The sequence below is a fragment of the Eucyclogobius newberryi genome, unplaced genomic scaffold (assembly GCF_026437365.1).
Source record: "Eucyclogobius newberryi isolate DKJ021-1_F unplaced genomic scaffold, fEucNew1.0.hap1 SCAF_11, whole genome shotgun sequence".
In the NCBI taxonomy this organism is placed as follows: Eukaryota; Metazoa; Chordata; class Actinopteri; order Gobiiformes; family Gobiidae; genus Eucyclogobius; species Eucyclogobius newberryi.
This window is the reverse complement of record NW_027315735.1, coordinates 11,141,052-11,162,773: the sequence shown is the minus strand read 5'-3', so window position 1 is coordinate 11,162,773 and position 21,722 is coordinate 11,141,052. Positions and strand designations below refer to the sequence as shown.

General features: G+C 45.0%; 36 non-coding genes across 36 annotated transcripts; 14 read left to right on the top strand and 22 right to left on the bottom strand.

Moving 5' to 3' along the window:
* The first annotated feature begins 322 nt into the window (after window positions 1-322).
* trnag-ucc (transfer RNA glycine (anticodon UCC)) lies at window positions 323-394 on the top strand. Its single transcript has one exon. It is a non-coding gene; the product is annotated as a tRNA-Gly (tRNA).
* Window positions 395-629: 235 nt separating this feature from the next.
* On the bottom strand, window positions 630-701 carry trnaw-cca (transfer RNA tryptophan (anticodon CCA)). Its single transcript has one exon. It is a non-coding gene; the product is annotated as a tRNA-Trp (tRNA).
* A 697-nt stretch (window positions 702-1,398) lies between these two features.
* On the bottom strand, window positions 1,399-1,480 carry trnal-aag (transfer RNA leucine (anticodon AAG)). Its single transcript has one exon. It is a non-coding gene; the product is annotated as a tRNA-Leu (tRNA).
* Window positions 1,481-1,656: 176 nt separating this feature from the next.
* trnae-uuc (transfer RNA glutamic acid (anticodon UUC)) lies at window positions 1,657-1,728 on the top strand. The gene has a single exon. It is a non-coding gene; the product is annotated as a tRNA-Glu (tRNA).
* A 902-nt stretch (window positions 1,729-2,630) lies between these two features.
* Window positions 2,631-2,702, bottom strand: trnaw-cca (transfer RNA tryptophan (anticodon CCA)). Its single transcript has one exon. It is a non-coding gene; the product is annotated as a tRNA-Trp (tRNA).
* Window positions 2,703-3,399: 697 nt separating this feature from the next.
* On the bottom strand, window positions 3,400-3,481 carry trnal-aag (transfer RNA leucine (anticodon AAG)). Its single transcript has one exon. It is a non-coding gene; the product is annotated as a tRNA-Leu (tRNA).
* A 176-nt stretch (window positions 3,482-3,657) lies between these two features.
* On the top strand, window positions 3,658-3,729 carry trnae-uuc (transfer RNA glutamic acid (anticodon UUC)). Its single transcript has one exon. It is a non-coding gene; the product is annotated as a tRNA-Glu (tRNA).
* Window positions 3,730-4,313: 584 nt separating this feature from the next.
* Window positions 4,314-4,385, top strand: trnag-ucc (transfer RNA glycine (anticodon UCC)). The gene has a single exon. It is a non-coding gene; the product is annotated as a tRNA-Gly (tRNA).
* A 235-nt stretch (window positions 4,386-4,620) lies between these two features.
* On the bottom strand, window positions 4,621-4,692 carry trnaw-cca (transfer RNA tryptophan (anticodon CCA)). Its single transcript has one exon. It is a non-coding gene; the product is annotated as a tRNA-Trp (tRNA).
* Window positions 4,693-5,389: 697 nt separating this feature from the next.
* trnal-aag (transfer RNA leucine (anticodon AAG)) lies at window positions 5,390-5,471 on the bottom strand. Its single transcript has one exon. It is a non-coding gene; the product is annotated as a tRNA-Leu (tRNA).
* A 176-nt stretch (window positions 5,472-5,647) lies between these two features.
* trnae-uuc (transfer RNA glutamic acid (anticodon UUC)) lies at window positions 5,648-5,719 on the top strand. The gene has a single exon. It is a non-coding gene; the product is annotated as a tRNA-Glu (tRNA).
* A 583-nt stretch (window positions 5,720-6,302) lies between these two features.
* trnag-ucc (transfer RNA glycine (anticodon UCC)) lies at window positions 6,303-6,374 on the top strand. Its single transcript has one exon. It is a non-coding gene; the product is annotated as a tRNA-Gly (tRNA).
* A 235-nt stretch (window positions 6,375-6,609) lies between these two features.
* Window positions 6,610-6,681, bottom strand: trnaw-cca (transfer RNA tryptophan (anticodon CCA)). Its single transcript has one exon. It is a non-coding gene; the product is annotated as a tRNA-Trp (tRNA).
* Window positions 6,682-7,378: 697 nt separating this feature from the next.
* On the bottom strand, window positions 7,379-7,460 carry trnal-aag (transfer RNA leucine (anticodon AAG)). Its single transcript has one exon. It is a non-coding gene; the product is annotated as a tRNA-Leu (tRNA).
* A 177-nt stretch (window positions 7,461-7,637) lies between these two features.
* Window positions 7,638-7,709, top strand: trnae-uuc (transfer RNA glutamic acid (anticodon UUC)). The gene has a single exon. It is a non-coding gene; the product is annotated as a tRNA-Glu (tRNA).
* Window positions 7,710-8,611: 902 nt separating this feature from the next.
* trnal-caa (transfer RNA leucine (anticodon CAA)) lies at window positions 8,612-8,683 on the bottom strand. The gene has a single exon. It is a non-coding gene; the product is annotated as a tRNA-Leu (tRNA).
* Window positions 8,684-9,380: 697 nt separating this feature from the next.
* On the bottom strand, window positions 9,381-9,462 carry trnal-aag (transfer RNA leucine (anticodon AAG)). The gene has a single exon. It is a non-coding gene; the product is annotated as a tRNA-Leu (tRNA).
* Window positions 9,463-9,638: 176 nt separating this feature from the next.
* Window positions 9,639-9,710, top strand: trnae-uuc (transfer RNA glutamic acid (anticodon UUC)). The gene has a single exon. It is a non-coding gene; the product is annotated as a tRNA-Glu (tRNA).
* Window positions 9,711-10,612: 902 nt separating this feature from the next.
* On the bottom strand, window positions 10,613-10,684 carry trnal-caa (transfer RNA leucine (anticodon CAA)). Its single transcript has one exon. It is a non-coding gene; the product is annotated as a tRNA-Leu (tRNA).
* Window positions 10,685-11,389: 705 nt separating this feature from the next.
* Window positions 11,390-11,471, bottom strand: trnal-aag (transfer RNA leucine (anticodon AAG)). The gene has a single exon. It is a non-coding gene; the product is annotated as a tRNA-Leu (tRNA).
* A 176-nt stretch (window positions 11,472-11,647) lies between these two features.
* On the top strand, window positions 11,648-11,719 carry trnae-uuc (transfer RNA glutamic acid (anticodon UUC)). The gene has a single exon. It is a non-coding gene; the product is annotated as a tRNA-Glu (tRNA).
* An 857-nt stretch (window positions 11,720-12,576) lies between these two features.
* On the bottom strand, window positions 12,577-12,649 carry trnaw-cca (transfer RNA tryptophan (anticodon CCA)). The gene has a single exon. It is a non-coding gene; the product is annotated as a tRNA-Trp (tRNA).
* A 705-nt stretch (window positions 12,650-13,354) lies between these two features.
* trnal-aag (transfer RNA leucine (anticodon AAG)) lies at window positions 13,355-13,436 on the bottom strand. Its single transcript has one exon. It is a non-coding gene; the product is annotated as a tRNA-Leu (tRNA).
* A 176-nt stretch (window positions 13,437-13,612) lies between these two features.
* trnae-uuc (transfer RNA glutamic acid (anticodon UUC)) lies at window positions 13,613-13,684 on the top strand. Its single transcript has one exon. It is a non-coding gene; the product is annotated as a tRNA-Glu (tRNA).
* Window positions 13,685-14,587: 903 nt separating this feature from the next.
* On the bottom strand, window positions 14,588-14,659 carry trnaw-cca (transfer RNA tryptophan (anticodon CCA)). The gene has a single exon. It is a non-coding gene; the product is annotated as a tRNA-Trp (tRNA).
* Window positions 14,660-15,363: 704 nt separating this feature from the next.
* On the bottom strand, window positions 15,364-15,445 carry trnal-aag (transfer RNA leucine (anticodon AAG)). Its single transcript has one exon. It is a non-coding gene; the product is annotated as a tRNA-Leu (tRNA).
* A 176-nt stretch (window positions 15,446-15,621) lies between these two features.
* trnae-uuc (transfer RNA glutamic acid (anticodon UUC)) lies at window positions 15,622-15,693 on the top strand. Its single transcript has one exon. It is a non-coding gene; the product is annotated as a tRNA-Glu (tRNA).
* Window positions 15,694-16,590: 897 nt separating this feature from the next.
* trnaw-cca (transfer RNA tryptophan (anticodon CCA)) lies at window positions 16,591-16,662 on the bottom strand. The gene has a single exon. It is a non-coding gene; the product is annotated as a tRNA-Trp (tRNA).
* A 705-nt stretch (window positions 16,663-17,367) lies between these two features.
* On the bottom strand, window positions 17,368-17,449 carry trnal-aag (transfer RNA leucine (anticodon AAG)). The gene has a single exon. It is a non-coding gene; the product is annotated as a tRNA-Leu (tRNA).
* Window positions 17,450-17,625: 176 nt separating this feature from the next.
* Window positions 17,626-17,697, top strand: trnae-uuc (transfer RNA glutamic acid (anticodon UUC)). The gene has a single exon. It is a non-coding gene; the product is annotated as a tRNA-Glu (tRNA).
* Window positions 17,698-18,553: 856 nt separating this feature from the next.
* On the bottom strand, window positions 18,554-18,626 carry trnaw-cca (transfer RNA tryptophan (anticodon CCA)). Its single transcript has one exon. It is a non-coding gene; the product is annotated as a tRNA-Trp (tRNA).
* A 705-nt stretch (window positions 18,627-19,331) lies between these two features.
* trnal-aag (transfer RNA leucine (anticodon AAG)) lies at window positions 19,332-19,413 on the bottom strand. The gene has a single exon. It is a non-coding gene; the product is annotated as a tRNA-Leu (tRNA).
* Window positions 19,414-19,589: 176 nt separating this feature from the next.
* trnae-uuc (transfer RNA glutamic acid (anticodon UUC)) lies at window positions 19,590-19,661 on the top strand. Its single transcript has one exon. It is a non-coding gene; the product is annotated as a tRNA-Glu (tRNA).
* Window positions 19,662-20,564: 903 nt separating this feature from the next.
* trnaw-cca (transfer RNA tryptophan (anticodon CCA)) lies at window positions 20,565-20,636 on the bottom strand. The gene has a single exon. It is a non-coding gene; the product is annotated as a tRNA-Trp (tRNA).
* Window positions 20,637-21,340: 704 nt separating this feature from the next.
* trnal-aag (transfer RNA leucine (anticodon AAG)) lies at window positions 21,341-21,422 on the bottom strand. The gene has a single exon. It is a non-coding gene; the product is annotated as a tRNA-Leu (tRNA).
* Window positions 21,423-21,598: 176 nt separating this feature from the next.
* trnae-uuc (transfer RNA glutamic acid (anticodon UUC)) lies at window positions 21,599-21,670 on the top strand. The gene has a single exon. It is a non-coding gene; the product is annotated as a tRNA-Glu (tRNA).
* Window positions 21,671-21,722: the final 52 nt, after the last annotated feature.

The following is a 21,722-nucleotide window of genomic DNA, read 5'->3' as shown; positions in this document are numbered from 1 at the left end:
AACAACAAAGACTTCATGCGCAAACTCTGGAAGTGTAACTGAAATCCCGCCACTCTAAAATATAGGAAAAATTGCAACTTTGACCAAAAATCCGGAGAAAAATACACGCCGGAATACCAAAAGCAACAGCAAGAATCACACGAGGGGGGGGGGGGGGCGGACGGACCCCTGAATGATGCAAATCGGACAAGAAATGCGACCAGCGAAACTGTGCAAAAAAACACGTTTCTATAATGATTCTCAAACCATGTTCCGTGTGCATGGAACTTTAGATATCAATTACAGGCGCCGATTTGCGACACGGCACTGCAACTGAGTCTTTGCGATGATGGTATAGTGGTAAGCATAGCTGCCTTCCAAGCAGTTGACCCGGGTTCGATACCCGGCCATCGCATGCTTTACATTTGATTTATACTTGTGTATATGCAGTTTCATTCACAACTAAAGCTCTCAGAGGGCAATGGCCAAACTGTCAAACGGTTGAGTATTAGAGGCCAATGCAAATGACGTGCATTTGAACTAATCCTCTTGGCAGGTCGCTTCATTGCGGAGTGACAGGTATGAAACAGCCCCAAAACATGAATGAGTGAATGCTGGTCACCCACTATAACAAGAATCAATAAAGTACATGACCCTGACGTGATTTGAACACGCAACCTTCTGATCTGGAGTCAGACGCGCTACCGTTGCGCCACAGAGTCAGCCCGAGTAGTCCAGTCCTATGGCGCTGTGTGTCGATGTAGAGGAAATGCTCAAATAAGCTCTATTTTCAAAATCAAAAAGGTTTTCTGGCAATTGTCAGTGAACAAAATTCCCAAACTACAAGCGTACTTCGGTGGTAAGGTGCAACATAGCATTTTAGCCTAAGTTCACGATGTTTATAACACATCAGATTATTCAGCAACGCCTTGACAGGGATGACTAATGAGGCCAAAGAGTTATTTTGGGGTCTCCCCACGTAGATTTAAATGCCGAGAGTAATGGCTTCTTCTGCTCAAGTGTGTGATGGGATTTTGTTTACTTTGCCAGTGCCCCATTTTTAAGCCTATGGCTTTTGATTTCTTTCTTTCGAGCGATCGATCAATCGATCGATCGATCTTTGCAAAGTAAATAAGTATTCAACTGCAGACTCTTGATTGACATTGCCATCCCTCTGAACTTTACAACTATGCGCTTGGGCCTCAAAACTACTCCTAGGTTTCGGATCCTGCCAACAACGTGGTTTATGTTGTTCCCGTACGGGCCCCTGCTGGCAGGCCATTTGGAGGAAGTAAAGAATCCCTGGTTGGTTTATGACCAGGGCCAAATTTAGAAAATATATTTCATGATAGCTAAACTCAAACGGAAGACATCACACAGCCTGCTAACTTCCTTGCTCTCGACGTTTGGCGTGAGAACTGGCAGCGGTGGGATTTGAACCCACGCCTCGGAAGAGACTGGAGCCTTAATCCAGCACCTTAGACCACTCGACCACGCTATCTGTTGCACTGTTGAAAGCCTCATCAGCTTGACCGGTTCTAACCAAGCAGTGTATGTGATCTTTGCAACGTGGATCTGATGACGCTGCTTGTAAGAGACCACGATTGCCCTCAGAAGTTCGAAACACATAATCACGGAAGTGGCTCGGTAAATCGACCAATAGAACTAGCAATTGTTTCCCATATGGTCTAGCGGTTAGGATTCCTGGTTTTCACCCAGGTGGCCCGGGTTCAACTCCCGGTATGGGAAAGTCTTTGTGGTAAGCTTCCTTTTTATTAATCCCTCATGAGGGTAATTTATTATCTGCGTTCGTTCGACCCGTCCTTCAGACCTTCAAAGTCCTTTCTCTATCTCTCCCTCCTCTCTCTTTGTTTTTATTTGTCACTCTCCCTTCTTTTATTTGTTTTTTTTTAAATACGGTATAGCGTAAAAAACACATACTTTGAAGAAGTACAAATACAGTAGGTGGCGGTAAATGCACCTTTTCAGTTGGCGGCCACCCGCCATTAAAAGTAACACAACAACAAAGACTTCATGCGCAAACTCTGGAAGTGTAACTGAAATCCCGCCACTCTAAAATATAGGAAAAATTGCAACTTTGACCAAAAATCCGGAGAAAAATACACGCCGGAATACCAAAAGCAACAGCAAGAATCACACGAGGGGGGGGGGGGGGGGGGGGGGGGGCGGACGGACCCCTGAATGATGCAAATCGGACAAGAAATGCGACCAGCGAAACTGTGCAAAAAAACACGTTTCTATAATGATTCTCAAACCATGTTCCGTGTGCATATCAATTACAGGCGCCGATTTGCGACACGGCACTGCAAGCCCTTGAGTCTTTGCGATGGTGGTATAGTGGTAAGCATAGCTGCCTTCCAAGCAGTTGACCTGGGTTCGATTCGCGGCCATCGCATGCTTTACATTTGATTTATACTTGTGCATATGCTGTTTCATTCACAACTAAAGCTCTCAGAGGGCAATGGCCAAACTGTCAAACAGTTGAGTATTAGAGGCCAATGCAAATGACGTGCATTTGAACTAATCCTCTTGGCAGGTCGCATCATTGCGGAGTGACAGGTATGAAACAGCCCCAAAACATGAATGAGTGAATGCTGGTCACCCACTATAACAAGAATCAATAAAGTACATGACCCTGACGTGATTTGAACACGCAACCTTCTGATCTGGAGTCAGACGCGCTACCGTTGCGCCACAGAGTCAGCCCGAGTAGTCCGGTCCTATGGCGCTCTGTGTCGATGTAGAGGAAACGCTCAAATAAGCTCTATTTTCAAAATCAAAAAGGTTTTCTGGCAATTGTCAGTGAACAAAATTCCCAAACTACAAGCGTACTTCGGTGGTAAGGTGCAACATAGCATTTTAGCCTAAGTTCACGATGTTTATAACACATCAGATTATTCAGCAACGCCTTGACAGGGATGACTAATGAGGCCAAAGAGTTATTTTGGGGTCTCCCCACGTAGATTTAAATCCCGAGAGTAATGGCTTCTTCTGCTCAAGTGTGTGATGGGATTTTGTTTACTTTGCCAGTGCCCCATTTTTAAGCCTATGGCTTTTGATTTCTTTCTTTCGAGCGATCGATCAATCGATCGATCGATCTTTGCAAAGTAAATAAGTATTCAACTGCAGACTCTTGATTGACATTGCCATCCCTCTGAACTTTACAACTATGCGCTTGGGCCTCAAAACTACTCCTAGGTTTCGGATCCTGCCAACAACGTGGTTTATGTTGTTCCCGTACGGGCCCCTGCTGGCAGGCCATTTGGAGGAAGTAAAGAATCCCTGGTTGGTTTATGACCAGGGCCAAATTTAGAAAATATATTTCATAATAGCTAAACTCAAACGGAAGACATCACACAGCCTGCTAACTTCCTTGCTCTCGACGCTTGGCGTGAGAACTGGCAGCGGTGGGATTTGAACCCACGCCTCCGAAGAGATTGGAGCCTTAATCCAGCGCCTTAGACCACTCGACCACGCTACCTGTTGCACTGTTGAAAGCCTCATCAAGTTGACCGGTTCTAACCAAGCAGTGTATGTGATCTTTGCAACGTGGATCTGATGACGCTGCTTGTAAGAGACCACGATTGCCCTCAGAAGTACGAAACACATAATCACGGAAGTGGCTCCGTAAATCGACCAACAGAACCAGCAATTGTTTCCCATATGGTCTAGCGGTTAGGATTCCTGGTTTTCACCCAGGTAGCCCGGGTTCAACTCCCGGTATGGGAAAGTCTTTGTGGTAAGCTTCCTTTTTATTAATCCCTCATGAGGGTAATTTATTATCTGCGTTCGTTCGACCCGTCCTTCAGACCTTCAAAGTCCTTTCTCTATCTCTCCCTCCTCTCTCTTTGTTTTTATTTGTCACTCTCCCTTCTTTTATTTGTTTTTTTTTTTTTTAAATACGGTATAGCGTAAAAAACACATACTTTGAAGACGTACAAATACAGTAGGTGGCGGTAAATGCACCTTTTCAGTTGGCGGCCACCCGCCATTAAAAGTAACACAACAACAAAGACTTCATGCGCAAACTCTGGAAGTGTAACTGAAATCCCGCCACTCTAAAATATAGGAAAAATTGCAACTTTGACCAAAAATCCGGAGAAAAATACACGCCGGAATACCAAAAGCAACAGCAAGAATCACACGAGGGGGGGGGCGGACGGACCCCTGAATGATGCAAATCGGACAAGAAATGCGACCAGCGAAACTGTGCAAAAAAACACGTTTCTATAATGATTCTCAAACCATGTTCCGTGTGCATATCAATTACAGGCGCCGATTTGCGACACGGCACTGCAAGCCCTTGAGTCTTTGCGATGGTGGTATAGTGGTAAGCATAGCTGCCTTCCAAGCAGTTGACCCGGGTTCAATTCGCGGCCATCGCATGCTTTACATTTGATTTATATTTGTGCATATGCTGTTTCATTCACAACTAAAGCTCTCAGAGGGCAATGGCCAAACTGTCAAACAGTTGAGTATTAGAGGCCAATGCAAATGACGTGCATTTGAACTAATCCTCTTGGCAGGTCGCATCATTGCGGAGTGACAGGTATGAAACAGCCCCAAAACATGAATGAGTGAATGCTGGTCACCCACTATAACAAGAATCAATAAAGTACATGACCCTGACGTGATTTGAACACGCAACCTTCTGATCTGGAGTCAGACGCGCTACCGTTGCGCCACAGAGTCAGCCCGAGTAGTCCGGTCCTATGGCGCTGTGTGTCGATGTAGAGGAAATGCTCAAATAAGCTCTATTTTCAAAATCAAAAAGGTTTTCTGGCAATTGTCAGTGAACAAAATTCCCAAACTACAAGCGTACTTCGGTGGTAAGGTGCAACATAGCATTTTAGCCTAAGTTCACGATGTTTATAACACATCAGATTATTCAGCAACGCCTTGACAGGGATGACTAATGAGGCCAAAGAGTTATTTTGGGGTCTCCCCACGTAGATTTAAATCCCGAGAGTAATGGCTTCTTCTGCTCAAGTGTGTGATGGGATTTTGTTTACTTTGCCAGTGCCCCATTTTTAAGCCTATGGCTTTTGATTTCTTTCTTTCGAGCGATCGATCAATCGATCGATCGATCTTTGCAAAGTAAATAAGTATTCAACTGCAGACTCTTGATTGACATTGCCATCCCTCTGAACTTTACAACTATGCGCTTGGGCCTCAAAACTACTCCTAGGTTTCGGATCCTGCCAACAACGTGGTTTATGTTGTTCCCGTACGGGCCCCTGCTGGCAGGCCATTTGGAGGAAGTAAAGAATCCCTGGTTGGTTTATGACCAGGGCCAAATTTAGAAAATATATTTCATAATAGCTAAACTCAAACGGAAGACATCACACAGCCTGCTAACTTCCTTGCTCTCGACGCTTGGCGTGAGAACTGGCAGCGGTGGGATTTGAACCCACGCCTCCGAAGAGATTGGAGCCTTAATCCAGCGCCTTAGACCACTCGACCACGCTACCTGTTGCACTGTTGAAAGCCTCATCAAGTTGACCGGTTCTAACCAAGCAGTGTATGTGATCTTTGCAACGTGGATCTGATGACGCTGCTTGTAAGAGACCACGATTGCCCTCAGAAGTACGAAACACATAATCACGGAAGTGGCTCCGTAAATCGACCAACAGAACCAGCAATTGTTTCCCATATGGTCTAGCGGTTAGGATTCCTGGTTTTCACCCAGGTAGCCCGGGTTCAACTCCCGGTATGGGAAAGTCTTTGTGGTAAGCTTCCTTTTTATTAATCCCTCATGAGGGTAATTTATTATCTGCGTTCGTTCGACCCGTCCTTCAGACCTTCAAAGTCCTTTCTCTATCTCTCCCTCCTCTCTCTTTGTTTTTATTTGTCACTCTCCCTTCTTTTATTTGTTTTTTTTTTTTTAAATACGGTATAGCGTAAAAAACACATACTTTGAAGACGTACAAATACAGTAGGTGGCGGTAAATGCACCTTTTCAGTTGGCGGCCACCCGCCATTAAAAGTAACACAACAACAAAGACTTCATGCGCAAACTCTGGAAGTGTAACTGAAATCCCGCCACTCTAAAATATAGGAAAAATTGCAACTTTGACCAAAAATCCGGAGAAAAATACACGCCGGAATACCAAAAGCAACAGCAAGAATCACACGAGGGGGGGGGCGGACGGACCCCTGAATGATGCAAATCGGACAAGAAATGCGACCAGCGAAACTGTGCAAAAAAACACGTTTCTATAATGATTCTCAAACCATGTTCCGTGTGCATATCAATTACAGGCGCCGATTTGCGACACGGCACTGCAAGCCCTTGAGTCTTTGCGATGGTGGTATAGTGGTAAGCATAGCTGCCTTCCAAGCAGTTGACCCGGGTTCAATTCGCGGCCATCGCATGCTTTACATTTGATTTATATTTGTGCATATGCTGTTTCATTCACAACTAAAGCTCTCAGAGGGCAATGGCCAAACTGTCAAACAGTTGAGTATTAGAGGCCAATGCAAATGACGTGCATTTGAACAGATCCTCTTGGCAGGTCGCATCATTGCGGAGTGACAGGTATGAAACAGCCCCAAAACATGAATGAGTGAATGCTGGTCACCCACTATAACAAGAATCAATAAAGTACATGACCCTGACGTGATTTGAACACGCAACCTTCTGATCTGGAGTCAGACGCGCTACCGTTGCGCCACAGAGTCAGCCCGAGTAGTCCGGTCCTATGGCGCTGTGTGTCGATGTAGAGGAAATGCTCAAATAAGCTCTATTTTCAAAATCAAAAAGGTTTTCTGGCAATTGTCAGTGAACAAAATTCCCAAACTACAAGCGTACTTCGGTGGTAAGGTGCAACATAGCATTTTAGCCTAAGTTCACGATGTTTATAACACATCAGATTATTCAGCAACGCCTTGACAGGGATGACTAATGAGGCCAAAGAGTTATTTTGGGGTCTCCCCACGTAGATTTAAATCCCGAGAGTAATGGCTTCTTCTGCTCAAGTGTGTGATGGGATTTTGTTTACTTTGCCAGTGCCCCATTTTTAAGCCTATGGCTTTTGATTTCTTTCTTTCGAGCGATCGATCAATCGATCGATCGATCTTTGCAAAGTAAATAAGTATTCAACTGCAGACTCTTGATTGACATTGCCATCCCTCTGAACTTTACAACTATGCGCTTGGGCCTCAAAACTACTCCTAGGTTTCGGATCCTGCCAACAACGTGGTTTATGTTGTTCCCGTACGGGCCCCTGCTGGCAGGCCATTTGGAGGAAGTAAAGAATCCCTGGTTGGTTTATGACCAGGGCCAAATTTAGAAAATATATTTCATAATAGCTAAACTCAAACGGAAGACATCACACAGCCTGCTAACTTCCTTGCTCTCGACGCTTGGCATGAGAACTGGCAGCGGTGGGATTTGAACCCACGCCTCCGAAGAGACTGGAGCCTTAATCCAGCGCCTTAGACCACTCGGCCACGGTACCAGTTGCACTGTTGAAAGCCTCATCAGCTTGACCGGTTCTAACCAAGCAGTGTATGTGATCTTTGCAACGTGGATCTGATGACGCTGCTTTCTAAAAGACCACGATTGCCCTCAGAAGTACGAAACACATAATCATGGAAGTGGCTCTGTAAATCGACCAATAGAACAAGCAATTGTTTCCCATATGGTCTAGCGGTTAGGATTCCTGGTTTTCACCCAGGTGGCCCGGGTTCAACTCCCGGTATGGGAAAGTCTTTGTGGTAAGCTTCCTTTTTATTAATCCCTCATGAGGGTAATTTATTATCTGCGTTCGTTCGACCCGTCCTTCAGACCTTCAAAGTCCTTTCTCTATCTCTCCCTCCTCTCTCTTTGTTTTTATTTGTCACTCTCCCTTCTTTTATTTGTTTTTTTTTTTTAAATACGGTATAGCGTAAAAAACACATACTTTGAAGACGTACAAATACAGTAGGTGGCGGTAAATGCACCTTTTCAGTTGGCGGCCACCCGCCATTAAAAGTAACACAACAACAAAGACTTCATGCGCAAACTCTGGAAGTGTAACTGAAATCCCGCCACTCTAAAATATAGGAAAAATTGCAACTTTGACCAAAAATCCGGAGAAAAATACACGCCGGAATACCAAAAGCAACAGCAAGAATCACACGAGGGGGGGGGGGCGGACGGACCCCTGAATGATGCAAATCGGACAAGAAATGCCACCAGCGAAACTGTGCAAAAAAACACGTTTCTATAATGATTCTCAAACCATGTTCCGTGTGCATGGAACTTTAGATATCAATTACAGGCGCCGATTTGCGACACGGCACTGCAAGAACATGAGTCTTTGCGATGGTGGTATAGTGGTAAGCATAGCTGCCTTCCAAGCAGTTGACCCGGTTCGATTCCTGGCCATCGCATGCTTTACATTTTATTTATACTTGTGTATATGCTGTTTCATTCACAACTAAAGCTCTCAGAGGGCAATGGCCAAACTGTCAAACAGTTGAGTATTAGAGGCCAATGCAAATGACGTGCATTTGAACTAATCCTCTTGGCAGGTCGCATCATTGCGGAGTGACAGGTATGAAACAGCCCCAAAACATGAATGAGTGAATGCTGGTCACCCACTATAACAAGAATCAATAAAGTACATGACCCTGACGTGATTTGAACACGCAACCTTCTGATCTTGAGTCAGACGCGCTACCGTTGCGCCACAGAGTCAGCCCGAGTAGACCGGTCCTATGGCGCTGTGTGTCGATGTAGAGGAAATGCTCAAATAAGCTCTATTTTCAAAATCAAAAAGGTTTTCTGGCAATTGTCAGTGAACAAAATTCCCAAACTACAAGCGTACTTCGGTGGTAAGGTGCAACATAGCATTTTAGCCTAAGTTCAAGATGTTTATAACACATCAGATTATTCAGCAACGCCTTGACAGGGATGACTAATGAGGCCAAAGAGTTCTTTTGGGGTCTCCCCACGTAGATTTAAATGCCGAGAGTAATGGCTTCTTCTGCTCAAGTGTGTGATGGGATTTTGTTTACTTTGCCAGTGCCCCATTTTTAAGCCTATGGCTTTTGATTTCTTTCTTTCGAGCGATCGATCAATCGATCGATCGATCTTTGCAAAGTAAATAAGTATTCAACTGCAGACTCTTGATTGACATTGCCATCCCTCTGAACTTTACAACTATGCGCTTGGGCCTCAAAACTACTCCTAGGTTTCGGATCCTGCCAACAACGTGGTTTATGTTGTTCCCGTACGGGCCCCTGCTGGCAGGCCATTTGGAGGAAGTAAAGAATCCCTGGTTGGTTTATGACCAGGGCCAAATTTAGAAAATATATTTCATAATAGCTAAACTCAAACGGAAGACATCACACAGCCTGCCAACTTCCTTGCTCTCGACGCTTGGCGTGAGAACTGGCAGCGGTGGGATTTGAACCCACGCCTCCGAAGAGACTGGAGCCTTAATCCAGCGCCTTAGACCACTCGACCACGCTACCTGTGGCACTGTTGAAAGCCTCATCAACTTGACCGGTTCTAACCAAGCAGTGTATGTGATCTTTGCAACGTGGATCTGATGACGCTGCTTGTAAGAGACCACGATTGCCCTCAGAAGTACGAAACACATAATCACGGAAGTGGCTCGGTAAATCGACCAACAGAACCAGCAATTGTTTCCCATATGGTCTAGCGGTTAGGATTCCTGGTTTTCACCCAGGTGGCCCGGCTTCAACTCCCGGTATGGGAAAGTCTTTGTGGTAAGCATCCTTTTTATTAATCCCTCATGAGGGTAATTTATTATCTGCGTTCGTTCGACCCGTCCTTCAGACCTTCAAAGTCCTTTCTCTATCTCTCCCTCCTCTCTCTTTGTTTTTATTTGTCACTCTCCCTTCTTTTATTTGTTTTTTTTTTTTTAAATACGGTATAGCGTAAAAAACACATACTTTGAAGACGTACAAATACAGTAGGTGGCGGTAAATGCACCTTTTCAGTTGGCGGCCACCCGCCATTAAAAGTAACACAACAACAAAGACTTCATGCGCAAACTCTGGAAGTGTAACTGAAATCCCGCCACTCTAAAATATAGGAAAAATTGCAACTTTGACCAAAAATCCGGAGAAAAATACACGCCGGAATACCAAAAGCAACAGCAAGAATCACACGAGGGGGGGGGGCGGACGGACCCCTGAATGATGCAAATCGGACAAGAAATGCCACCAGCGAAACTGTGCAAAAAAACACGTTTCTATAATGATTCTCAAACCATGTTCCGTGTGCATGGAACTTTAGATATCAATTACAGGTGCCGATTTGCGACACGGCACTGCAAGAACATGAGTCTTTGCGATGGTGGTATAGTGGTAAGCATAGCTGCCTTCCAAGCAGTTGACCCGGTTCGATTCCTGGCCATCGCATGCTTTACATTTTATTTATACTTGTGTATATGCTGTTTCATTCACAACTAAAGCTCTCAGAGGGCAATGGCCAAACTGTCAAACAGTTGAGTATTAGAGGCCAATGCAAATGACGTGCATTTGAACTAATCCTCTTGGCAGGTCGCATCATTGCGGAGTGACAGGTATGAAACAGCCCCAAAACATGAATGAGTGAATGCTGGTCACCCACTATAACAAGAATCAATAAAGTACATGACCCTGACGTGATTTGAACACGCAACCTTCTGATCTTGAGTCAGACGCGCTACCGTTGCGCCACAGAGTCAGCCCGAGTAGACCGGTCCTATGGCGCTGTGTGTCGATGTAGAGGAAATGCTCAAATAAGCTCTATTTTCAAAATCAAAAAGGTTTTCTGGCAATTGTCAGTGAACAAAATTCCCAAACTACAAGCGTACTTCGGTGGTAAGATGCAACATAGCATTTTAGCCTAAGTTCAAGATGTTTATAACACATCAGATTATTCAGCAACGCCTTGACAGGGATGACTAATGAGGCCAAAGAGTTCTTTTGGGGTCTCCCCACGTAGATTTAAATGCCGAGAGTAATGGCTTCTTCTGCTCAAGTGTGTGATGGGATTTTGTTTACTTTGCCAGTGCCCCATTTTTAAGCCTATGGCTTTTGATTTCTTTCTTTCGAGCGATCGAGCGATCGATCAATCGATCGATCGATCTTTGCAAAGTAAATAAGTATTCAACTGCAGACTCTTGATTGACATTGCCATCCCTCTGAACTTTACAACTATGCGCTTGGGCCTCAAAACTACTCCTAGGTTTCGGATCCTGCCAACAACGTGGTTTATGTTGTTCCCGTACGGGCCCCTGCTGGCAGGCCATTTGGAGGAAGTAAAGAATCCCTGGTTGGTTTATGACCAGGGCCAAATTTAGAAAATATATTTCATGATAGCTAAACTCAAAGGGAAGACATCACACAGCCTGCTAACTTCCTTGCTCTCGACGCTTGGCGTGAGAACTGGCAGGGGTGGGATTTGAACCCACGCCTCCGAAGAGACTGGAGCCTTAATCCAGCGCCTTAGACCACTCGGCCACGCTACCTGTTGCACTGTTGAAAGCCTCATCAGCTTGACCGGTTCTAACCAAGCAGTGTATGTGATCTTTGCAACGTGGATCTGATGACGCTGCTTGTAAGAGACCACGATTGCCCTCAGAAGTACGAAACACATAATCACGGAAGTGGCTCGGTAAATCGACCAATAGAAACAGCAATTGTTTCCCATATGGTCTAGCGGTTAGGATTCCTGGTTTTCACCCAGGTGGCCCGGGTTCAACTCCCGGTATGGGAAAGTCTTTGTGGTAAGCTTCCTTTTTATTAATCCCTCATGAGGGTAATTTATTATCTGCGTTCGTTCGACCCGTCCTTCAGACCTTCAAAGTCCTTTCTCTATCTCTCCCTCCTCTCTCTTTGTTTTTATTTGTCACTCTCCCTTCTTTTATTTGTTTTTTTTTAAATACGGTATAGCGTAAAAAACACATACTTTGAAGACGTACAAATACAGTAGGTGGCGGTAAATGCACCTTTTCAGTTGGCGGCCACCCGCCATTAAAAGTAACACAACAACAAAGACTTCATGCGCAAACTCTGGAAGTGTAACTGAAATCCCGCCACTCTAAAATATAGGAAAAATTGCAACTTTGACCAAAATTCCGGAGAAAAATACACGCCGGAATACCAAAAGCAACAGCAAGAATCACACGAGGGGGGGGGGGGGGGGGGGGGCGGACGGACCCCTGAATGATGCAAATCGGACAAGAAATGCGACCAGCGAAACTGTGCAAAAAAACACGTTTCTATAATGATTCTCAAACCATGTTCCGTGTGCATGGAACTTTAGATATCAATTACAGGCGCCGATTTGCGACACGGCACTGCAGGCGCACGAGTCTTTGCGATTCCCGGCCGTCGCATGCTTTACATTTGATTTATACTTGTGTATATGCAGTTTCATTCACAACTAAAGCTCTCAGAGGGCAATGGCCAAACTGTCAAACAGTTGAGTATTAGAGGCCAATGCAAATGACGTGCATTTGAACTAATCCTCTTGGCAGGTCGCATCATTGCGGAGTGACAGGTATGAAACAGCCCCAAAACATGAATGAGTGAATGCTGGTCACCCACTATAACAAGAATCAATAAAGTACATGACCCTGACGTGATTTGAAACACGCAACCTTCTGATCTGGAGTCAGACGCGCTACCGTTGCGCCACAGAGTCAGCCCGAGTAGTCCGGTCCTATGGCGCTGTGTGTCGATGTAAAGGAAATGCTCAAATACGCTCTATTTTCAAAATCAAAAAGGTTTTCTGGCAATTGTCAGTGAACAAAATTCCCAAACTACAAGCGTACTTCGGTGGTAAGGTGCAACATAGCATTTTAGCCTAAGTTCACGATGTTTATAACACATCAGATTATTCAGCAACGCCTTGACAGGGATGACTAATGAGGCCAAAGAGTTATTTTGGGGTCTCCCCACGTAGATTTAAATCCCGAGAGTAATGGCTTCTTCTGCTCAAGTGTGTGATGGGATTTTGTTTACTTTGCAAGTGCCCCATTTTTAAGCCTATGGCTTTTGATTTCTTTCTTTCGAGCGATCGAGCGATCGATCAATCGATCGATCGATCTTTGCAAAGTAAATAAGTATTCAACTGCAGACTCTTGATTGACATTGCCATCCCTCTGAACTTTACAACTATGCACTTGGGCCTCAAAACTACTCCTAGGTTTCGGATCCTGCCAACAACGTGGTTTATGTTGTTCCCGTACGGGCCCCTGCTGGCAGGCCATTTGGAGGAAGTAAAGAATCCCTGGTTGGTTTATGACCAGGGCCAAATTTAGAAAATATATTTCATGATAGCTAAACTCAAACGGAAGACATCACACAGCCTGCTAACTTCTTTGCTCTCGACGCTTGGCGTGAGAACTGGCAGCGGTGGGATTTGAACCCACGCCTCCGAAGAGACTGGAGCCTTAATCCAGCGCCTTAGACCACTCGGCCACGCTACCTGTTGCACTGTTGAAAGCCTCATCAGCTTGACCGGTTCTAACCAAGCAGTGTATGTGATCTTTGCAACGTGGATCTGATGACGCTGCTTGTAAGAGACCAAGATTGCCCTCAGAAGTACGAAACACATAATCACGGAAGTGGCTCGGTAAATCGACCAATAGAACAAGCAATTGTTTCCCATATGGTCTAGCGGTTAGGATTCCTGGTTTTCACCCAGGTGGCCCGGGTTCAACTCCCGGTATGGGAAAGTCTTTGTGGTAAGCTTCCTTTTTATTAATCCCTCATGAGGGTAATTTATTATCTGCGTTCGTTCGACCCGTCCTTCAGACCTTCAAAGTCCTTTCTCTATCTCTCCCTCCTCTCTCTTTGTTTTTATTTGTCACTCTCCCTTCTTTTATTTGTTTTTTTTTTAAATACGGTATAGCGTAAAAAACACATACTTTGAAGACGTACAAATACAGTAGGTGGCGGTAAATGCACCTTTTCAGTTGGCGGCCACCCGCCATTAAAAGTAACACAACAACAAAGACTTCATGCGCAAACTCTGGAAGTGTAACTGAAATCCCGCCACTCTAAAATATAGGAAAAATTGCAACTTTGACCAAAATTCCGGAGAAAAATACACGCCGGAATACCAAAAGCAACAGCAAGAATCACACGAGGGGGGGGGGGGGCGGACGGACCCCTGAATGATGCAAATCGGACAAGAAATGCGACCAGCGAAACTGTGCAAAAAAACACGTTTCTATAATGATTCTCAAACCATGTTCCGTGTGCATGGAACTTTAGATATCAATTACAGGCGCCGATTTGCGACACGGCACTGCAAGCACGTGAGTCTTTGCGATGGTGGTATAGTGGTAAGCATAGCTGCCTTCCAAGCAATTGACCTGGGTTCGATTCCCGGCCGTCGCATGCTTTACATTTGATTTATACTTGTGTATATGCAGTTTCATTCACAACTAAAGCTCTCAGAGGGCAATGGCCAAACTGTCAAACAGTTGAGTATTAGAGGCCAATGCAAATGACGTGCATTTGAACTAATCCTCTTGGCAGGTCGCATCATTGCGGAGTGACAGGTATGAAACAGCCCCAAAACATGAATGAGTGAATGCTGGTCACCCACTATAACAAGAATCAATAAAGTACATGACCCTGACGTGATTTGAACACGCAACCTTCTGATCTGGAGTCAGACGCGCTATCGTTGCGCCACAGAGTCAGCCCGAGTAGTCCGGTCCTATGGCGCTGTGTGTCGATGTAAAGGAAATGCTCAAATAAGCTCTATTTTCAAAATCAAAAAGGTTTTCTGGCAATTGTCAGTGAACAAAATTCCCAAACTACAAGCGTACTTCGGTGGTAAGGTGCAACATAGCATTTTAGCCTAAGTTCACGATGTTTATAACACATCAGATTATTCAGCAACGCCTTGACAGGGATGACTAATGAGGCCAAAGAGTTATTTTGGGGTCTCCCCACGTAGATTTAAATCCCGAGAGTAATGGCTTCTTCTGCTCAAGTGTGTGATGGGATTTTGTTTACTTTGCCAGTGCCCCATTTTTAAGCCTATGGCTTTTGATTTCTTTCTTTCGAGCGATCGAGCGATCGATCAATCGATCGATCGATCTTTGCAAAGTAAATAAGTATTCAACTGCAGACTCTTGATTGACATTGCCATCCCTCTGAACTTTACAACTATCATTTGGGCCTCAAAACTACTCCTAGGTTTCGGATCCTGCCAACAACGTGGTTTATGTTGTTCCCGTACGGGCCCCTGCTGGCAGGCCATTTGGAGGAAGTAAAGAATCCCTGGTTGGTTTATGACCAGGGCCAAATTTAGAAAATATATTTCATGATAGCTAAACTCAAACGGAAGACATCACACAGCCTGCTAACTTCCTTGCTCTCGACGCTTGGCGTGAGAACTGGCAGCGGTGGGATTTGAACCCACGCCTCCGAAGAGACTGGAGCCTTAATCCAGCGCCTTAGACCACTCGGCCACGCTACCTGTTGCACTGGTGAAAGCCTCATCAGCTTGAACGGTTCTAACCAAGCAGTGTATGTGATCTTTGCAACGTGGATCTGATGACGCTGCTTGTAAGAGACCACGATTGCCCTCAGAAGTACGAAACACATAATCACGGAAGTGGCTCGGTAAATCGACCAATAGAACCAGCAATTGTTTCCCATATGGTCTAGCGGTTAGGATTCCTGGTTTTCACCCAGGTGGCCCGGGTTCAACTCCCGGTATGGGAAAGTCTTTGTGGTAAGCTTCCTTTTTATTAATCCCTCATGAGGGTAATTTATTATCTGCGTTCGTTCGACCCGTCCTTCAGACCTTCAAAGTCCTTTCTCTAGCTCTCCCTCCTCTCTCTTTGTTTTTATTTGTCACTCTCCCTTCTTTTATTTGTTTTTTTTTTAAATACGGTATAGCGTAAAAAACACATACTTTGAAGACGTACAAATACAGTAGGTGGCGGTAAATGCACCTTTTCAGTTGGCGGCCACCCGCCATTAAAAGTAACACAACAACAAAGACTTCATGCGCAAACTCTGGAAGTGTAACTGAAATCCCGCCACTCTAAAATATAGGAAAAATTGCAACTTTGACCAAAATTCCGGAGAAAAATACACGCCGGAATACCAAAAGCAACAGCAAGAATCACACGAGGGGGGGGGGACGGACCCCTGAATGATGCAAATCGGACAAGAAATGCGACCAGCGAAACTGTGCAAAAAAACACGTTTCTATAATGATTCTCAAACCATGTTCCGTGTGCATGGAACTTTAGATATCAATTACAGGCGCCGATTTGCGACACGGCACTGCAGGCGCACGAGTCTTTGCGATGGTGGTATAGTGGTAAGCATAGCTGCCTTCCAAGCAATTGACGTGGGTTCGATTCCCGGCCGTCGCATGCTTTACATTTGATTTATACTTGTGTATATGCTGTTTCATTCACAACTAAAGCTCTCAGAGGGCAATGGCCAAACTGTCAAACAGTTGAGTATTAGAGGCCAATGCAAATGACGTGCATTTGAACTAATCCTCTTGGCAGGTCGCATCATTGCGGAGTGACAGGTATGAAACAGCCCCAAAACATGAATGAGTGAATGCTGGTCACCCACTATAACAAGAATCAATAAAGTACATGACCCTGACGTGATTTGAACACACAACCTTCTGATCTGGAGTCAGACGCGCTACCGTTGCGCCACAGAGTCAGCCCGAGTAGTCCGGTCCTATGGCGCTGTGTGTCGATGTAAAGGAAATGCTCAAATAAGCTCTATTTTCAAAATCAAAAAGGTTTTCTGGCAATTGTCAGTGAACAAAATTCCCAAACTACAAGCGTACTTCGGTGGTAAGGTGCAACATAGCATTTTAGCCTAAGTTCACGATGTTTATAACACATCAGATTATTCAGCAACGCCTTGACAGGGATGACTAATGAGGCCAAAGAGTTATTTTGGGGTCTCCCCACGTAGATTTAAATCCCGAGAGTAATGGCTTCTTCTGCTCAAGTGTGTGATGGGATTTTGTTTACTTTGCCAGTGCCCCATTTTTAAGCCTATGGCTTTTGATTTCTTTCTTTCGAGCGATCGAGCGATCGATCAATCGATCGATCGATCTTTGCAAAGTAAATAAGTATTCAACTGCAGACTCTTGATTGACATTGCCATCCCTCTGAACTTTACAACTATGCGCTTGGGCCTCAAAACTACTCCTAGGTTTCGGATCCTGCCAACAACGTGGTTTATGTTGTTCCCGTACGGGCCCCTGCTGGCAGGCCATTTGGAGGAAGTAAAGAATCCCTGGTTGGTTTATGACCAGGGCCAAATTTAGAAAATATATTTCATGATAGCTAAACTCAAAGGGAAGACATCACACAGCCTGCTAACTTCCTTGCTCTCGACGCTTGGCGTGAGAACTGGCAGCGGTGGGATTTGAACCCACGCCTCCGAAGAGACTGGAGCCTTAATCCAGCGCCTTAGACCACTCGGCCACGCTACCTGTTGCACTGTTGAAAGCCTCATCAGCTTGACCGGTTCTAACCAAGCAGTGTATGTGATCTTTGCAACGTGGATCTGATGACGCTGCTTGTAAGAGACCACGATTGCCCTCAGAAGTACGAAACACATAATCACGGAAGTGGCTCGGTAAATCGACCAATAGAAACAGCAATTGTTTCCCATATGGTCTAGCGGTTAGGATTCCTGGTTTTCACCCAGGTGGCCCGGGTTCAACTCCCAGTATGGGAAAGTCTTTGTGGTAAGCTTCCTTTTTATTAATCCCTCATGAGGGTAATTTATTATCTGCGTTCGTTCGACCCGTCCTTCAGACCTTCAAAGTCCTTTCTCTATCTCTCCCTCCTCTCTCTTTGTTTTTATTTGTCACTCTCCCTTCTTTTATTTGTTTTTTTTTAAATACGGTATAGCGTAAAAAACACATACTTTGAAGACGTACAAATACAGTAGGTGGCGGTAAATGCACCTTTTCAGTTGGCGGCCACCCGCCATTAAAAGTAACACAACAACAAAGACTTCATGCGCAAACTCTGGAAGTGTAACTGAAATCCCGCCACTCTAAAATATAGGACAAATTGCAACTTTGACCAAAATTCCGGAGAAAAATACACGCCGGAATACCAAAAGCAACAGCAAGAATCACACGAGGGGGGGGGGGGGGGGGGGGCGGACGGACCCCTGAATGATGCAAATCGGACAAGAAATGCGACCAGCGAAACTGTGCAAAAAAACACGTTTCTATAATGATTCTCAAACCATGTTCCGTGTGCATGGAACTTTAGATATCAATTACAGGCGCCGATTTGCGACACGGCACTGCAGGCGCACGAGTCTTTGCGATTCCCGGCCGTCGCATGCTTTACATTTGATTTATACTTGTGTATATGCAGTTTCATTCACAACTAAAGCTCTCAGAGGGCAATGGCCAAACTGTCAAACAGTTGAGTATTAGAGGCCAATGCAAATGACGTGCATTTGAACTAATCCTCTTGGCAGGTCGCATCATTGCGGAGTGACAGGTATGAAACAGCCCCAAAACATGAATGAGTGAATGCTGGTCACCCACTATAACAAGAATCAATAAAGTACATGACCCTGACGTGATTTGAAACACGCAACCTTCTGATCTGGAGTCAGACGCGCTACCGTTGCGCCACAGAGTCAGCCCGAGTAGTCCGGTCCTATGGCGCTGTGTGTCGATGTAAAGGAAATGCTCAAATACGCTCTATTTTCAAAATCAAAAAGGTTTTCTGGCAATTGTCAGTGAACAAAATTCCCAAACTACAAGCGTACTTCGGTGGTAAGGTGCAACATAGCATTTTAGCCTAAGTTCACGATGTTTATAACACATGAGATTATTCAGCAACGCCTTGACAGGGATGACTAATGAGGCCAAAGAGTTATTTTGGGGTCTCCCCACGTAGATTTAAATCCCGAGAGTAATGGCTTCTTCTGCTCAAGTGTGTGATGGGATTTTGTTTACTTTGCAAGTGCCCCATTTTTAAGCCTATGGCTTTTGATTTCTTTCTTTCGAGCGATCGAGCGATCGATCAATCGATCGATCGATCTTTGCAAAGTAAATAAGTATTCAACTGCAGACTCTTGATTGACATTGCCATCCCTCTGAACTTTACAACTATGCACTTGGGCCTCAAAACTACTCCTAGGTTTCGGATCCTGCCAACAACGTGGTTTATGTTGTTCCCGTACGGGCCCCTGCTGGCAGGCCATTTGGAGGAAGTAAAGAATCCCTGGTTGGTTTATGACCAGGGCCAAATTTAGAAAATATATTTCATGATAGCTAAACTCAAACGGAAGACATCACACAGCCTGCTAACTTCTTTGCTCTCGACGCTTGGCGTGAGAACTGGCAGCGGTGGGATTTGAACCCACGCCTCCGAAGAGACTGGAGCCTTAATCCAGCGCCTTAGACCACTCGGCCACGCTACCTGTTGCACTGTTGAAAGCCTCATCAGCTTGACCGGTTCTAACCAAGCAGTGTATGTGATCTTTGCAACGTGGATCTGATGACGCTGCTTGTAAGAGACCAAGATTGCCCTCAGAAGTACGAAACACATAATCACGGAAGTGGCTCGGTAAATCGACCAATAGAACAAGCAATTGTTTCCCATATGGTCTAGCGGTTAGGATTCCTGGTTTTCACCCAGGTGGCCCGGGTTCAACTCCCGGTATGGGAAAGTCTTTGTGGTAAGCTTCCTTTTTATTAATCCCTCATGAGGGTAATTTATTATCTGCGTTCGTTCGACCCGTCCTTCAGACCTTCAAAGTCCTTTCTCTATCTCTCCCTCCTCTCTCTTTGTTTTTATTTGTCACTCTCCCTTCTTTTATTTGTTTTTTTTTTAAATACGGTATAGCGTAAAAAACACATACTTTGAAGACGTACAAATACAGTAGGTGGCGGTAAATGCACCTTTTCAGTTGGCGGCCACCCGCCATTAAAAGTAACACAACAACAAAGACTTCATGCGCAAACTCTGGAAGTGTAACTGAAATCCCGCCACTCTAAAATATAGGAAAAATTGCAACTTTGACCAAAATTCCGGAGAAAAATACACGCCGGAATACCAAAAGCAACAGCAAGAATCACACGAGGGGGGGGGGGGGCGGACGGACCCCTGAATGATGCAAATCGGACAAGAAATGCGACCAGCGAAACTGTGCAAAAAAACACGTTTCTATAATGATTCTCAAACCATGTTCCGTGTGCATGGAACTTTAGATATCAATTACAGGCGCCGATTTGCGACACGGCACTGCAAGCACGTGAGTCTTTGCGATGGTGGTATAGTGGTAAGCATAGCTGCCTTCCAAGCAATTGACCTGGGTTCGATTCCCGGCCGTCGCATGCTTTACATTTGATTTATACTTGTGTATATGCAGTTTCATTCACAACTAAAGCTCTCAGAGGGCAATGGCCAAACTGTCAAACAGTTGAGTATTAGAGGCCAATGCAAATGACGTGCATTTGAACTGATCCTCTTGGCAGGTCGCATCATTGCGGAGTGACAGGTATGAAACAGCCCCAAAACATGAATGAGTGAATGCTGGTCACCCACTATAACAAGAATCAATAAAGTACATGACCCTGACGTGATTTGAACACGCAACCTTCTGATCTGGAGTCAGACGCGCTATCGTTGCGCCACAGAGTCAGCCCGAGTAGTCCGGTCCTATGGCGCTGTGTGTCGATGTAAAGGAAATGCTCAAATAAGCTCTATTTTCAAAATCAAAAAGGTTTTCTGGCAATTGTCAGTGAACAAAATTCCCAAACTACAAGCGTACTTCGGTGGTAAGGTGCAACATAGCATTTTAGCCTAAGTTCACGATGTTTATAACACATCAGATTATTCAGCAACGCCTTGACAGGGATGACTAATGAGGCCAAAGAGTTATTTTGGGGTCTCCCCACGTAGATTTAAATCCCGAGAGTAATGGCTTCTTCTGCTCAAGTGTGAGATGGGATTTTGTTTACTTTGCCAGTGCCCCATTTTTAAGCCTATGGCTTTTGATTTCTTTCTTTCGAGCGATCGAGCGATCGATCAATCGATCGATCGATCTTTGCAAAGTAAATAAGTATTCAACTGCAGACTCTTGATTGACATTGCCATCCCTCTGAACTTTACAACTATCATTTGGGCCTCAAAACTACTCCTAGGTTTCGGATCCTGCCAACAACGTGGTTTATGTTGTTCCCGTACGGGCCCCTGCTGGCAGGCCATTTGGAGGAAGTAAAGAATCCCTGGTTGGTTTATGACCAGGGCCAAATTTAGAAAATATATTTCATGATAGCTAAACTCAAACGGAAGACATCACACAGCCTGCTAACTTCCTTGCTCTCGACGCTTGGCGTGAGAACTGGCAGCGGTGGGATTTGAACCCACGCCTCCGAAGAGACTGGAGCCTTAATCCAGCGCCTTAGACCACTCGGCCACGCTACCTGTTGCACTGGTGAAAGCCTCATCAGCTTGAACGGTTCTAACCAAGCAGTGTATGTGATCTTTGCAACGTGGATCTGATGACGCTGCTTGTAAGAGACCACGATTGCCCTCAGAAGTACGAAACACATAATCACGGAAGTGGCTCGGTAAATCGACCAATAGAACCAGCAATTGTTTCCCATATGGTCTAGCGGTTAGGATTCCTGGTTTTCACCCAGGTGGCCCGGGTTCAACTCCCGGTATGGGAAAGTCTTTGTGGTAAGCTTCCTTTTTATTAATCCCTCATGAGGGTAATTTATT